This window comes from Bufo bufo, chromosome 8 (assembly GCF_905171765.1).
Source record: "Bufo bufo chromosome 8, aBufBuf1.1, whole genome shotgun sequence".
Classification (NCBI taxonomy): Eukaryota; Metazoa; Chordata; class Amphibia; order Anura; family Bufonidae; genus Bufo; species Bufo bufo.
In genome coordinates, this window is record NC_053396.1 from 77073369 (window position 1) to 77086807 (window position 13439).

At 45.2% G+C, this 13439-nt stretch overlaps 1 protein-coding gene across 1 annotated transcript in view; it reads left to right on the top strand.

The window, feature by feature from the left end:
- Positions 1–13439, top strand: part of AR (androgen receptor) — a 1020941-nt gene that overhangs the window by 529530 nt on the left and 477972 nt on the right. The gene's annotated exons all lie outside the window — the stretch shown is intronic.

Here is a 13439-nt window from a genome sequence, read left to right on the forward strand (position 1 = left end):
CATATTCAGTAAACTGATTCATTTTCATAGTTTGCTGCCTCTTGCAGCAAAGCAGAAGCTACTGATACAGTCTGTGTAGAAGAATGTAAAACTATAGAAAAAGTACAGTTACCGATACAATCTGAGCAGAAGAATGCAAAGCTATAGGAAAAGTACAGTGTCTAGAGAGTAAATGAAGACTGCTATGAGGCACTAATATACTGTATTATAGACATGTACTGTATATACTTTTCTGTCTTGTAGTTTTATATGCTTTTACATATTGGGATACCATGCTATAGGTTACAGTTTAGAAGCACTTCTATGTGGTTTCAGAGTCAGTCTTGACATGTATTAATTAAATCATAAAACATATTGCTATGTGAGTTCTATAGTAAAAGTTAGCATTTCTTGATAGCATTTAGGGGTACTTTTTCTACATATGGAGAGTGCCTAGTAGGTAAAAGGAGTCTTATAGACCATACAATGCTGTTCTAGGAAAAAAGTATACAAATTAGCTCTCATTCCAAAATAAAAAGTTATGCTTCTAATGCGGCCTCATGCACATGGCTGTGTCCGTATTTTTGTCTGCTAAAACATAATATGCAAAATACAGATACCTTCAGTGTGCATTCGGTAATTTTCTCATTCCCATCAATAGAATGATTCTTGTCCGCAATATGGACACAAATATGACATGCTGCATAATTTGTAGAATGGCTACACAGATCTGCAAAAAATATGGATGTGTGCTTAGCTCCATAGAAATGAAAATAAAAACTGCAGGTACCACCCTGAAGAATGAAAAATATGGTTGAAACCTGACATTTGTTATTTTAAACATTTAAAAAAAAATCCCCATTAAAAGTGGCCTGTCTGACCCAGAAAGAAGTGATAAAAATAGACAAATAGCTAGGACCAGGTGGCAAACACTGCATGTATCATAGCCAGACCCTTATTTCTGATATTTAAGAACACTATACTGACAGGGAGTTTTTCACAGGATTGGTGCTTAGCAAATGTGGAGCCAATATTCACAAATGGGTCAAAAACAGAGCCCAGAAACTATAGGCCAGTAATGTTAACATCTGTCGTTAGTAAACTGTCCATGAAAACCTTGGGAACAGTGACACAATATAATTATAATCCAACAAACTGTAAAGAACAAACTCAGGTTGGTAGGGCAAAAATACTTAATTTAAAAAACTTTCCCAGGGTTGAAGCTGCACTTCAGGACATAGACTGGGAGCAACTATTGTCACATAATGACACTAATGCTAAATGGAAGAGCTTTAAAGGGAACCTGTCATGTGGATATTTGATTATAATCTAACTAATTATATACAATCATTAACTACTAAAAAGTGCCTTAGATGCATTCACTTACTGGTGTGACAGATGGTTACCTCATAATATACACACAAAGATGCCACATGCCGCATGCTAATGAGCTGATTTGAGTCCAGCGTGATGTCAGTGAGTCCAGCGTTTTTTAATTCAGAGCTATAGCCACTCCCCTGCCCACCTGCTGCTGATTCATATAGAAAATAACTGTCAATCAACAGCAGGTAGGCGGGGAGAGTCAGGAGCTCATGAATATTCAGGACTCATCATTATGAGCTGGAGCTTTTCAATACATGATGTTGGCAGATTGACTGGGTCAATTAAAGAAAGTGACCCAGCATTTTGCTAAGAGAATCAGTCACTTTTTTATGTTGCCCTTAGTTAGGACACCATAAAACTGGTGACAGGTTCCCTTTAAATCTACTTTGGATAAGTATATTGTTAAATGCATTTCTAGAGTTAACAAGTACAAACGAATAAAATTAAACCCCACAATTCTTACAAATATTGTTGAAAGGGCAATAAATGACAAAAAGAGGGGTCAGCTGTAACCTTTAAAAATTATAAAGAACTACATCCAGTGAGGATCAGAAGTATTTGAACACCCTGCAATTTTGCAAGTTATCCCACTTAGAAATCATGGAGAGTCTGAAATTCACATTGTAGGTGCATTCCCATACAGAGACAAAAAAAAAAAAATAATAATAAGGAAATCACATTGTATGATTTTTAAAGAATGTATTTGTCTTGCACTGCTGAACATAAGTATTTAAACACCTGAGAAAAAGCAAGAATTCTGGCTCTCAAAGACCTGCTACTGTGCCTTTAAAAAGTCCACCTCTACTCCACTCATTAATCTAACTTAGTAGCATCTGTCTGAGCTCTTTAAAGACACCTGTCCACCCCACAGACAGTCAGACGCCAACTACTACCATGGGCAAGACCAAAGAGCTGTCAAAAGACACCAGAGACAAAATTGTGGACCTCCACAAGGTTGGAAAGGGCTACGGGGCAATTGCCAAGCAGCTTGGTGAAAATAGATCAACTGTTGAAGCATTTGTTAGAAAATGGAAGAGGCTAAAGACGACTGTCAGATCTCACCTCGTGGGGTATCACTGATGACAAGAAATGTGAGAAATCAGCCCAGAACTACAAGGGAGGAGCTGGTCAATGACATAAAGAGAGCTGGGACCACAGTTTCAAAGGTCACGGTCGGTAGAACACTATGCCATCATGGTTTCAAATCATGCATTGCATGGAAGGTTCCCCTGCTCAAGTCTTCACATGTCCAGGCCCGTCTGAAGTTTGCTAATGACCATCTGGATGATCCAGAGGAGGCATGGGAGAAAGTCATGTGGTCAGATGAGAACAATGTAGAACTTTTTGGTCTAAACTTCACTTGTCATGTTTGGAGGAAAAAGAAAGATGAGTTGCATCCCAAGAACACTATCCCTACTGTGATGCATGGGGGTGGTAACATCATGCTTTGGGGGTGCTTTTCTGCAAAGGGGACAGGACGACTGCACTGTATTAAGGAGAGGAGGAATGGGGCCATTTATTGTGAGATTTTGAGCAACAACCTCCTTCCCTCAGTCAGAGCATTGAAGATGGGTTGTGGCTAGGTCTTCCAACATGACAACGACTCGAAGCACACAGCCAGGATAACCAAGTAGTGGCCCCGTAAAAAGCATATCAAGGTTCTGGTGTTGCCTAGACAGTCTCCAGACTTAAATTCAATAGAACAGTGGTGCCCAACCATTTTTCATCTGAGGGGCGCACTAGACTTGGTATAAATTTTGCGGGCCGGAACCAGGTAGCTTTGCCAGAAAGAAATGCAAACGCTGTGAGGAGGCACGCGTGAGCATTACTACTGTGAAGAGGGCACATATCTGGCATAACTACTGTGAGGGGGCACATATCTGGGCATAACTACTGTGAGGGGGCACATATCAGGGTATAACTACTGTGAGGAGGGCGCATATCAGGGCATAACTACTGTGAGGGGGCACGAGTGAGCATTATTTCTGTGAAGAGGGAACATATCTGGCATAACTACTGTAAGGGGGCACATATCTGGGCATAACTACTGTGAGGGGGCACTTATCAGGGTATAACTACTGTGAGGAGGGCACATATCAGGGCATAACTACTGTGAGGGGGCACATATCTGGGCATAACTACTGTGAGGGGCACATATCTGGGCATAATAGGGGCATGTGTGAGCTTTACGTCTGTGAAGAGGGCACATATCTTGGCATTATTACTGTGAGGGGGCACATATCTGGGCATAACTACTGTGAGGGGGCACATATCGGAGTATAACTACTGTGAGGAGGGCACATATCAGGGCATAACTACTGTGAAGAGGGCACATATCGGCATAACTACTGTGAGGGGGCACGAGAGAGCATTACTACTGTGAAGAGGGCACATATCTGGCATAACTACTGTGAGGGGGCACATATCAGGGTATAACTACTGTGAGGAGGGCACATATCAAGGCATAACTACTGTGTCATGCCCCGCCCTGACTATGTGCGGAGGTCGGCCAGAATACCAGCACGAGTTTAGTGTTTTGTTCTGGAGCCGTGCTGGATCCGCCTCCCATCAGGTGCACTGGGTAGGGTCATTAGTTTAAATAGCACTCCAGCCCAGTGCTCTGAGCGGATTATAGGAATCACTTTGGTCTTGGAAGCTAGGAAGGAAGGTTGTCTGTTCCAGCTCAGAAAGATAAGTGTGGTTTCAAGTTTGATTGTTTTGTGTCATCTCTCCCATCCAGGTTCTGTGCGAGCAGGCTGCTCCTATTTCCCCTCTTCACCATCTCAGGGAATTTAGGGTGTTTCAGCCCAGGCACGGGGACACATCATACCTACCACCAAGGTCTGCATGTGGGCTGAGCAGTGCAGGGAGAGAGGTCAGGGATTAGCTAGGAGGTGACCCTTCCCCTGCCTCTCACCTTGAGCCTAGTTGGTGGTTTATCTGTTAGTCTGAGTGCACGTCCGCTGTGACATTATAATCTGCCTAAAACTTTGACTGTCATTATTCAGCGGTTTTGTGATGACGGCAATTGAAGCATTAGTTGACCGCATGCAGGGGCTATCCCTAGAGGTTGCGGAGCTGCGTGGTTCGGTCGCACAGTGTCAGAGTGCTCTGGCATCAGGAGGAGGTCAAGTTTGTGTGGAGCCTAAAGTGGCTCTTCCTGATCGATTTTCAGGGGGTACGGATGACTTTGTCCGTTTTAGAGAGTCCTGCAAATTGTACTTTCGGCTGCGTCCATCGTCTTCAGGTGATGAGAGTCAGAGAATAGGTATAATTATTTATCTGCTTAAAGGGGACGCGCAATCCTGGGCCTTTTCTCTGCCACCTGGTTCTCGGGCGCTCCAGTCTTGGAGGAATTTTTTAAGGCTCTGGGATTAATCTACGATGACCCAGATCTGGTCTCGATGGCAGAGTCGCGATTACGTAATTTGTTTCAGGGGGAACATACTTCAGAGGCTTACTGTGTTGAATTTAGGAGATGGGCTACTGAATCAGAGTGGAATGATCCCGCGTTACATAGCCAGTTTTGTCAGGGGTTATCTGAAAGATTGAAGGATGCCCTTGCTTTTCATGAATACCCAGACTCTTTGGAGAACGCCATGTCTTTAGCAGTACGGCTAGACAGACGTATCAGAGAGAGGTATAGGGCTCCCCCTTCGCAAGGTATCCCTTCTGTGAGTGGTTTCATCTCTACTGCTTCCCCGGGTGATGTTACAGGTAACGCGGGGTAGCGGAGGAACCCATGCAATTGGGTCAGATTTCTTGCCATTCTGATAGTAGAGACTTTAGGAAATTGCACAAACTATGATACTATTGTGGAAAGAGTGGTCATTTTGTTTTTGCTTGTCCTTATGATAAACCGCAGGTGGTAGAAAAAAGAAAAAAAAAACTTCCCTGACACTTGGTAGCATGAATGGTGTGGTGGAGCAGGCAGGTATGCAAGCTCCCTGCAGTTCCCATTTTCTCCTTCCAGCTTTGGTGGCACTGGAGTCAAGAAATGTTTTTGTTGAGGTGTTCCTTGATTGTGGTGCTGGGATAAACCTAATTGACTTTCTTTTCCTTCAAAATCTAGGACTAAGTACTTGCACTTTAGAGAACGAGATTCGTGTTTTTGCAATTGATTCTTCCCCTCTTTCTCAAAGGAGCCTTACTCACATTGTTCATGGTATTCACTTAAGGGTGGGTGATTCACATGTTGAAATTATTTCTTGTTTTGTCTTGAAGGATTTGCCAGCTCCTATAGTTTTGGGGTTGCCAAGGTTGACTAAACATAACCTAATTATAGACTGGCAAGCGAGACAAATCATCGGTTGGAGTGAGTTTTGTTCGGATAATTGTCTTGGCACATCTATCTCTGGTGTGTCCATTACGGCTTTACCTCAGTATCTCTCAGATTTTGCGGATGTCTTTTCAGAGGGTGGGGCTCAGGAATTGCCCCCTCATCGTGACTATGATTGTCCAGTTAATCTCATCCCAGGGGCTAAGTTGCCAAAGTCTCGGCTTTACAACCTTTCTCAACCCGAAAGAGAGGTCATGCGAAAGTATATTGCCGAGAGTTTGGCAAAAGGTCATATTAGACCATCTAAGTCTCCAGTGGCAGTGGGTTTGTTCTTTGTGAAGAAAAAGGATGGATCACTGAGACCGTGTTTGGATTTCCGGGAATTGAACCGTATTACTGTCCGGGATCCATATCCCCTGCCTTTGATCTCTGATCTTTTTGATCAGATTGTGGGAGCCAAGTTGTTCTCCAAGTTGGATTTGAGAAAGGCCTACAATCTGATCAGAATCAAGGAGGGGGATGAGTGGAAAACGGCCTTCAATGCGCACGAGGGTCATTTTGAGAACCTGGTTATGCCTTTTGGGTTGACGAACGCGCCAGCAGTATTTCAGCGATTCGTCAATGCCATTTTTCATCATTTGGTGGGGAGGTTCGTAGTAGTTTACCTGGATGATATTTTAATTTATTCTCCTGATCTGAAGACCCATCAGGATCATGTGAGACAGGTTTTGACGATCCTTCGGGAGAATAAATTATATGCTAAATTGGAGAAATGTTTGTTTGCGGTGCAAGAGCTCCATTCTTGGGATACTTGCTTTTTTGATTCTGGTTTTCGTATGGACCCCGAGAAGGTCTGGGCGGTTCTGGAATGGGACCGACCAGAGAATCAGAAAGCCTTGATGCGGTTCTTGGGGTTTACAAATTATTATAGAAAATTTATTTCGAACTACTATACCATAGTAAAACCTCTCACTGATATGACCAAGAAGGGCGCCGACGTCTCTGTCTGGTCGGATGAGGCATTGCAGGCCTTTTTCGGCTATTAAGGAGCGTTTTGCGTCTGCTCCCATTCTGGTGCAGCCGGATGTGTGTCAGCCATTTGTAGTGGAGGTTGATCCATCAGAGGTGGGGGTTGGTGCTGTGTTATCACAGGGTTCATCCCCTGGCAAGTGGGTCCTGTGTGCCTTTTTCTCCAAGAAGCTCTCGGTCGCCGAGAGGAATTATGATGTTGGAGATAGAGATGTTGGCTATCAAGTTGGCCTTTGAGGAATGGCGTCACTGGTTGGAGGGGGCGTCTCACCCCGTTACGGTATATACAGACCATAAGAATTTGGCTTACTTGCAATCTGCCAAGCGTCTGAACCCTAGGCAGGCCAGATGGTCACTGTTTTTTTACCAGGTTCAATTTTGTGGTTACCTTTTGCCCAGGGGTCAAGAACGTCAAGGCGAGGTGATTCAGAGGATCCTGCGCCGATTTTAGCGGATGGGGTGGTGGTCTCCGCTCTATACCTTGAATTGGAGATGGAGGTGTTGGGAGCCCAGGAGAAGACTCCTGGTTCTTGTCCCCCAGGGAGGTTGTTTGTTCCTGAGGGCCTGTGATACAAGGTGTTCAAGGAACATCACAATACTGTCCTTGCTGGACATCCTGGTGGTAAGTCCACCTGTGATCTGGTGTCCCGGAGGTTCTGGTGGCCAGGGTTACGTAAGAGCATTGAGAATTACGTAACAGCCTGCGAAACCTGCGCTCGGTCAAAGGTTGCTCATACTCGACCGGCTGGTTCACTTCTTCCATTGTCTATTCCGTCTCGTCCTTGGACGCATTTGTCTATGGACTTTATTACGGATCTGCTGAGTTCCTCCGGGAGAACAGTGATTTTGGTGGTAGTTGACCGTTTCAGTAAAATGGCTCACTTTATATCGCTAACTAGTCTGCATAACGCTAAGAATCTTGCTCAGATTTTTGTGGATAATATTGTGAAATTGCATGGTATTCCTTCGGATGTGGTCTCTGATAGGGGCACGCAGTTTGTCTCCAGGTTTTGGAGGGCGTTCTACTCTCGGCTTGGCATTCAACTTTCATTCTCTTCGGCTTTTCATCCGCAGTCGAATGGTCAGACGGAGCGTACTAATCAAAACCTGGAGACCTACTTGAGGTGCTTTGTGGCTGAGAATCAGGAGGACTTGTCCTCATTCTTGTCCTTAGCAGAATTTGCGTTGAATAACCGTAGGCAGGAGTCCACGGGTAAGTCAACATTTTTTGGCGCATACGGTTTCCATCCTCAGTTTGGTACCTTTTCTGGGACTGGTTCCTCTGGGATGCCAGAGGAGGAGAGATTCTCTTCTGCCTTATCCTCCATCTGGCGGAGGATTCAAGGGAATTTGGAGAGGGTGGGTGAGAGGTATAAACGAATGGCTGACAGGAGACGTGTGACTGGTCCGGACCTGTGTGTGGGTGATCTGGAGTGGTTGTCCACTAAAAATATCAAATTAAGAGTGCCATCTTGGAAACTGGGTCCAAGATTTATTGGTCCGTATAAAATTTCTGCGGTGATCAATCCTGTAGCGTTTCGGCTGGATCTTCCGCAGACTTGGAGGATCCATGATGTGTTCCACAGGTCGTTACTAAAAAAATATGTGAAACCGGTGGAACCATTGCCATTGCCTCCTCCTCCTCTTCTAGTCGAGGGAAACTTGGAGTTCGAGATCTCCAGGATTCTCGACTCTAGAATTCTTCGGGGTTCCCTTCAGTACCTGGTGCACTGGAGGGGATACGGCCCTGAGGAGAGGACGTGGGTTCCGGCTCTAGATGTCAATGTCAGCCGGCTGGTGAGGGCTTTTCATAGGTCCCATCCGGATAAGGTTGGTCCGGGGTGTCCGGAGGTCACCCGTAGAAGGGGGGGTACTGTCATGCCCCGCCCTGACTATGTGCGGAGGTCGGCCAGAATAGCAGCACGAGTTTAGTGTTTTGTTTTGGAGCCGTGCTGGATCAGCCTCCCATCAAGTGCACTGGGTGGGGTCATTAGTTTAAATAGCACTCCAGCCCAGTGCTCTGAGCGGATTATAGGAATCACTTTGGTCTTGGAAGCTAGGAAGCAGGCTGCTCCTATTTCCCCTCTTCACCATCTCAGGAAGTTTCAGCCCAGGCACGGGGACACATCATACCTACCACCAAGGTCTGCATGTGGGCTGAGCAGTGCAGGGAGAGAGGTCAGGGATTAGCTAGGAGGTGACCCTTCCCCTGCCTCTCGCCTAGAGCCTGGTTGGTGGTTTATCTGTTAGTCTGAGTGCACGTCCGCCGTGACATACTGTGAAGAGGGCACATATCTGGGCATAACTACTGTGAGGGGGCACATATCTGGGCATAACTACTTTGAGGGGGCGCATATCTGGGCATAACTACTGTGAGGGGGCATGTGTGAGCATTACGTCTGTGAAGAGGGCACATATCTTGGCATTATTACTGTGAGGGGGCACATATATGGGCATAACTACTGTGAGGGGGCATGTGTGAGCATTACTACTGTGAATAAGGCACATATCTTGGCATTATTACTGTGAGGGGGCATGTGATGTATACATGTGTGTAATGTATGTAGTGCAGTATGTGATGATCACACAATGCACTACATACATTACACACATGTATACATCACATACTGCTCTGTCACCTTCTTTTGCAGGTCTACCTTGATGTTTGGTCTTTAGGCTTCAGTTCGATCCTCCACCGCCATGCTTCTGCCGTGTGCCCGACACCACCAGGATCTGGCCTTTCTTCCTTTCATCTCCCGCCGGCTTCTCCTACAGCAGGGCACTCTATCGCTCTAGTGCCCACCCAATCTTACCAATCAGGGGCGTAGCTAGAAATGACAGGGCCCCATAGCAAAAAAAATTATCGGACCTCCCAGCCCTTCCAGAGCTCCCACCCAAACACCCCTCCAGGACCTCCCACCCCAACATCCCCACACCCCTCCACAGACCCCCCATAAGTGTCATCCACAGATCCCCCCGTAAGTGTCATTCACAGATCCCCCCGTAAGTGTCATCCACAGATCCCCCCCTCAGTGTCATCCACAGATCCCCCCCTCAGTGTCATCCACAGATCCACCCTCAGTGTCATCCACAGATCCCCCCCTCAGTGTCATCCACAGATCCCCCCCTCAGTGTCATCCACAGATCTCCTCCCCACCCAGAGCCGCTTCCTAGCTAATTTATTCACTGCACTTGCCTCTGTATAATTGAAGAGAAGCGCCGTAATCTCGCACAGGCGCACTGGCAGAGGCCAGGAAGACAGTGCATGCGCACTTAGATGCCTCTGCCAGTGCACCTGTGCGAGATTACGGCGCTTCTCTTCAATTTCACAGAGGCAAGTACAGTGAATAAATTAGCTAGGAGGCGGCGCTGGGCGGGGAGATTGCAGGCATAGGCAGCATCGCTTTGCTGCCTGTGCCGTTCGCAGCGCGCCCTGCCCTGATAAAGTCCTGTTACCGCGCGGGCCGCAAAATAACATTGAGGCTTATGAAAATGTTTAGAAATCCTGTTCTGCACACCCTTTACCTTTGGCTCACCCCTTCCTTAAAAGGAAGATAGACATTGAGCCACGGATTTATTCTGATGCCCTAGATCAATATAGCAGGAGTACAGGTTGGACTTGATGGTATTTTTCCAACCTTAACAACTATGTATCTGTGTAACTATGTAACCTGAAGCCAGGTTGTATTTGTGGAGTGTAATAATATTACAGGTTATAGTTATTAGATTTCTGGAGAAGGGCCATTGATCCACAGAGTTATTCTGATTGGGGTCGGGGAGGAATTTTCCCCTAAAATTAGGAAAATTACCTCATTTTTTTGCCTTCCTCTGAATCAACTTCCAGGATAACATGCTGAACTGGATGGACAGATGTCTTTTTTCAATCTTACAAACTATGTTACTACTGTAGCACTGTCAAAACATTTCAATATCCACAATAGCTGGTAGTCGACTGCCATCTCAGGTAGTACACAGTGCAAAACATTTAATACATGCCATCATCCGCAAGGAATAGAGACATGGCACTCTCCAAACAGATGTAATTTAATTATTTATTGATACATCAAAGTGCAAAGTGCGGGACAAGGGCTAAGATGCACAGTTGGTGCTCTTCAGCTGTTTTACATCCTCCTAAAACTTTCTCAGTGTCTCATATCTGATTGGTGAGTACCATCGCTCTTCCTTGTGGATAACGTAATAGCATATACGGTAATACATTAAATAAACAGTTTGAGCAAACTTTAATTTGACATGTAACAACAAAATCAAGTTGAAGTTTAACGCAACAATCTATTTAAATAAATTTTCCGACCCCCACTTATCTGAAATTGATGGCCTATCGTGTTAAAGAGCTTCTGTCACTCCACTAAACTCATTTTGTCTCCTTAAAATCCTTATGCTGCGATTTCTCAATATATAGGGCTATTACTCAGTTTGGTTCAGTAGTTATATAAAAAAACTGACTTTTATAATATGCAAATTACCTCTCTAGCAGCAGGTAGGGCGGCTACCTGCTGCTAGCAGCCGCATCCTCCATTCATAATGACGCCCCCTCCTCATGTTGATTGACAGGGCGAGCGAATGCTGTCTGCCCTGTCTGCGTTTTAAATTTCGGGCCGGTCTTCAGTTGGCGCAGGCGCACTGAGTGGAGGACGCTCGCTCGGCCGCTCCATCCTCAGTGCGCCTGCACCGATGACGTCACATGCCGTAAGCCAATAGAGGTAGAACCTTTTTAAACATGGAATCAAGCATAGGAACCAGCAGATAGGGCATCTGAAATGCAGAAATATTTGAAAAACAGTAGATCATATAGCACTTACAAAAGTTGCAGCGCTCACCTAAAATCGACTCCTAGAAGCACGGACGCAGCCTGGATCAGCTGATACGGAAAGGTCCAGCTTCTAAAATCCAATTCTTTATTCAGCGGGTAAAAAATGTCCATACACAGGACAGTAGTACACAGTCTACGCGTTTCGGACTCACTGATTACAGTCCTTACTCATATAAACCCCCATGCCTCCCATCAAACATCGGGCAGGCTAAGCAGGCTCACCTGGAGTGGGCGGTTGGACATTCACCGCACTCATTAACCCTTTACCTACAGAAAAAACAGCATGTACAATAAAAAAACTTTTTATCTTTGTAACAGAAAACGGCAGTTGTCAGGGGTAACTCTCATTAATATTGCAAAATCAGATCATATCTCTTATTTAGACCCCTTGGAACACAGGTGCCCAGTTCATGCATCCAGAAAGTTTCTCTATTCCGGATTTTTTTTCTGTGATCTCTCCCCTTCACTGGAGTAACCATTTCAATTCCCTGAACACATAAGCTAGAGGTATTCCCTTGATGCTTTACCGCAAAGTGTAAGCTTACTGCAGAAACATTTCTTGTCATATGACAAGAAATGTTTTTGCAGTAAGCTTACACTTTGCCCTTCTCCCAAAGTCAACGTGGAGAGGGGGTGGCAGTTGCAAAGAGAACTGAGTAAGAGTAATGGCAATGTCCCTATTTCTCCTAGAGGCTCATTTGCATATATGAAAACATCATTTTTCTCAGCAATGCGAGCACATATGATCTGGAACCTGATGCCTTCAGCTGCCAAGTTTACATGCAACAGGACAGATGCCCCTTAATGTATACTGGGAGGTGATCAACTCTTATTGAACTGATAAAAAAGTATCAGCACAATTGGGACAGCCTTTTCTCCAGCTCACCGCAAGTCCAGTTAATAACCGGATTATGCTGCTGGAGCCATGGCAGACGCAAGATAATGTCATCTGGCATAACAAACAAGGTGCACCTTTCTGTATGGATCACATAGGCAAATGAAATGCAATATAACCTTTGGCCAGGGTAGTGAAGTCTACTGCTGCAACCCATACAGTTTCTGGGAGAGTGCTTAGAGGTAGACCCAGGGATAAGGCAAACTCATAATCAACATAATTAGCAGCAGATCCTGAGTCTGGACATAGAAATACCTGTTCAACCAAGTGGCCCCTTGAACTGCCATATAGGTGCTAAAGCTTTTCTGACACTGGTCATTTTGTACAGCTTTTCAGGAGGTTATCTGCACTGCCACAGTACAAGCAGAGCCCTTTCTTCCTTCTAAGGATCCCTCGATCTTATGCAGACATGTTTGCTCCAAGCTGCATGGGTTTGTACATGAGGACCTTAGCCTTGGAAGCCGGAGATTGTGGATCCAGATCGGCGGCCAACATACTACAGGGTGGGCCATTTATATGGATACACCTTAATAAAATGGGAATGGTTGGTGATATTAACTTCCTGTTTGTGGCACATTAGTATATGTGAGGGGGGAAACTTTTCAAGATGGGTGGTGACCATGGCGGCCATTTTGAAGTCGGCCATTTTGAATCCAACTTTTGTTTTTTCAATAGGAAGAGGGTCATGCAACACATCAAATTTATTGGGAATTTCACAAGAAAAACGTAACTTTATTCTTTCATGAGTTATTTACAAGTTTCTATTTGTTTACAGTCATTGACATGTCGCCGAGGTTAACACGTGAGGAGCGGATACAAATTGTGTTGATGTCTGGTGAACGCAGTAACCGGGCCATTGCAGCAGATTTCAATGCAAGACACCCTACGAGACCGCCCATCTCCCATGCTACAGTTAGCAAACTGCTTGCTAAGTTTCGTGAAACTGGTTCAGTGTTGGATTTGCCAAAATGTGGACGCATGAAATCTGTCTCTAATGAAGAAACATCAGTGGCTGTCCTAGCTTCATTCAGCAAGAGCCCACA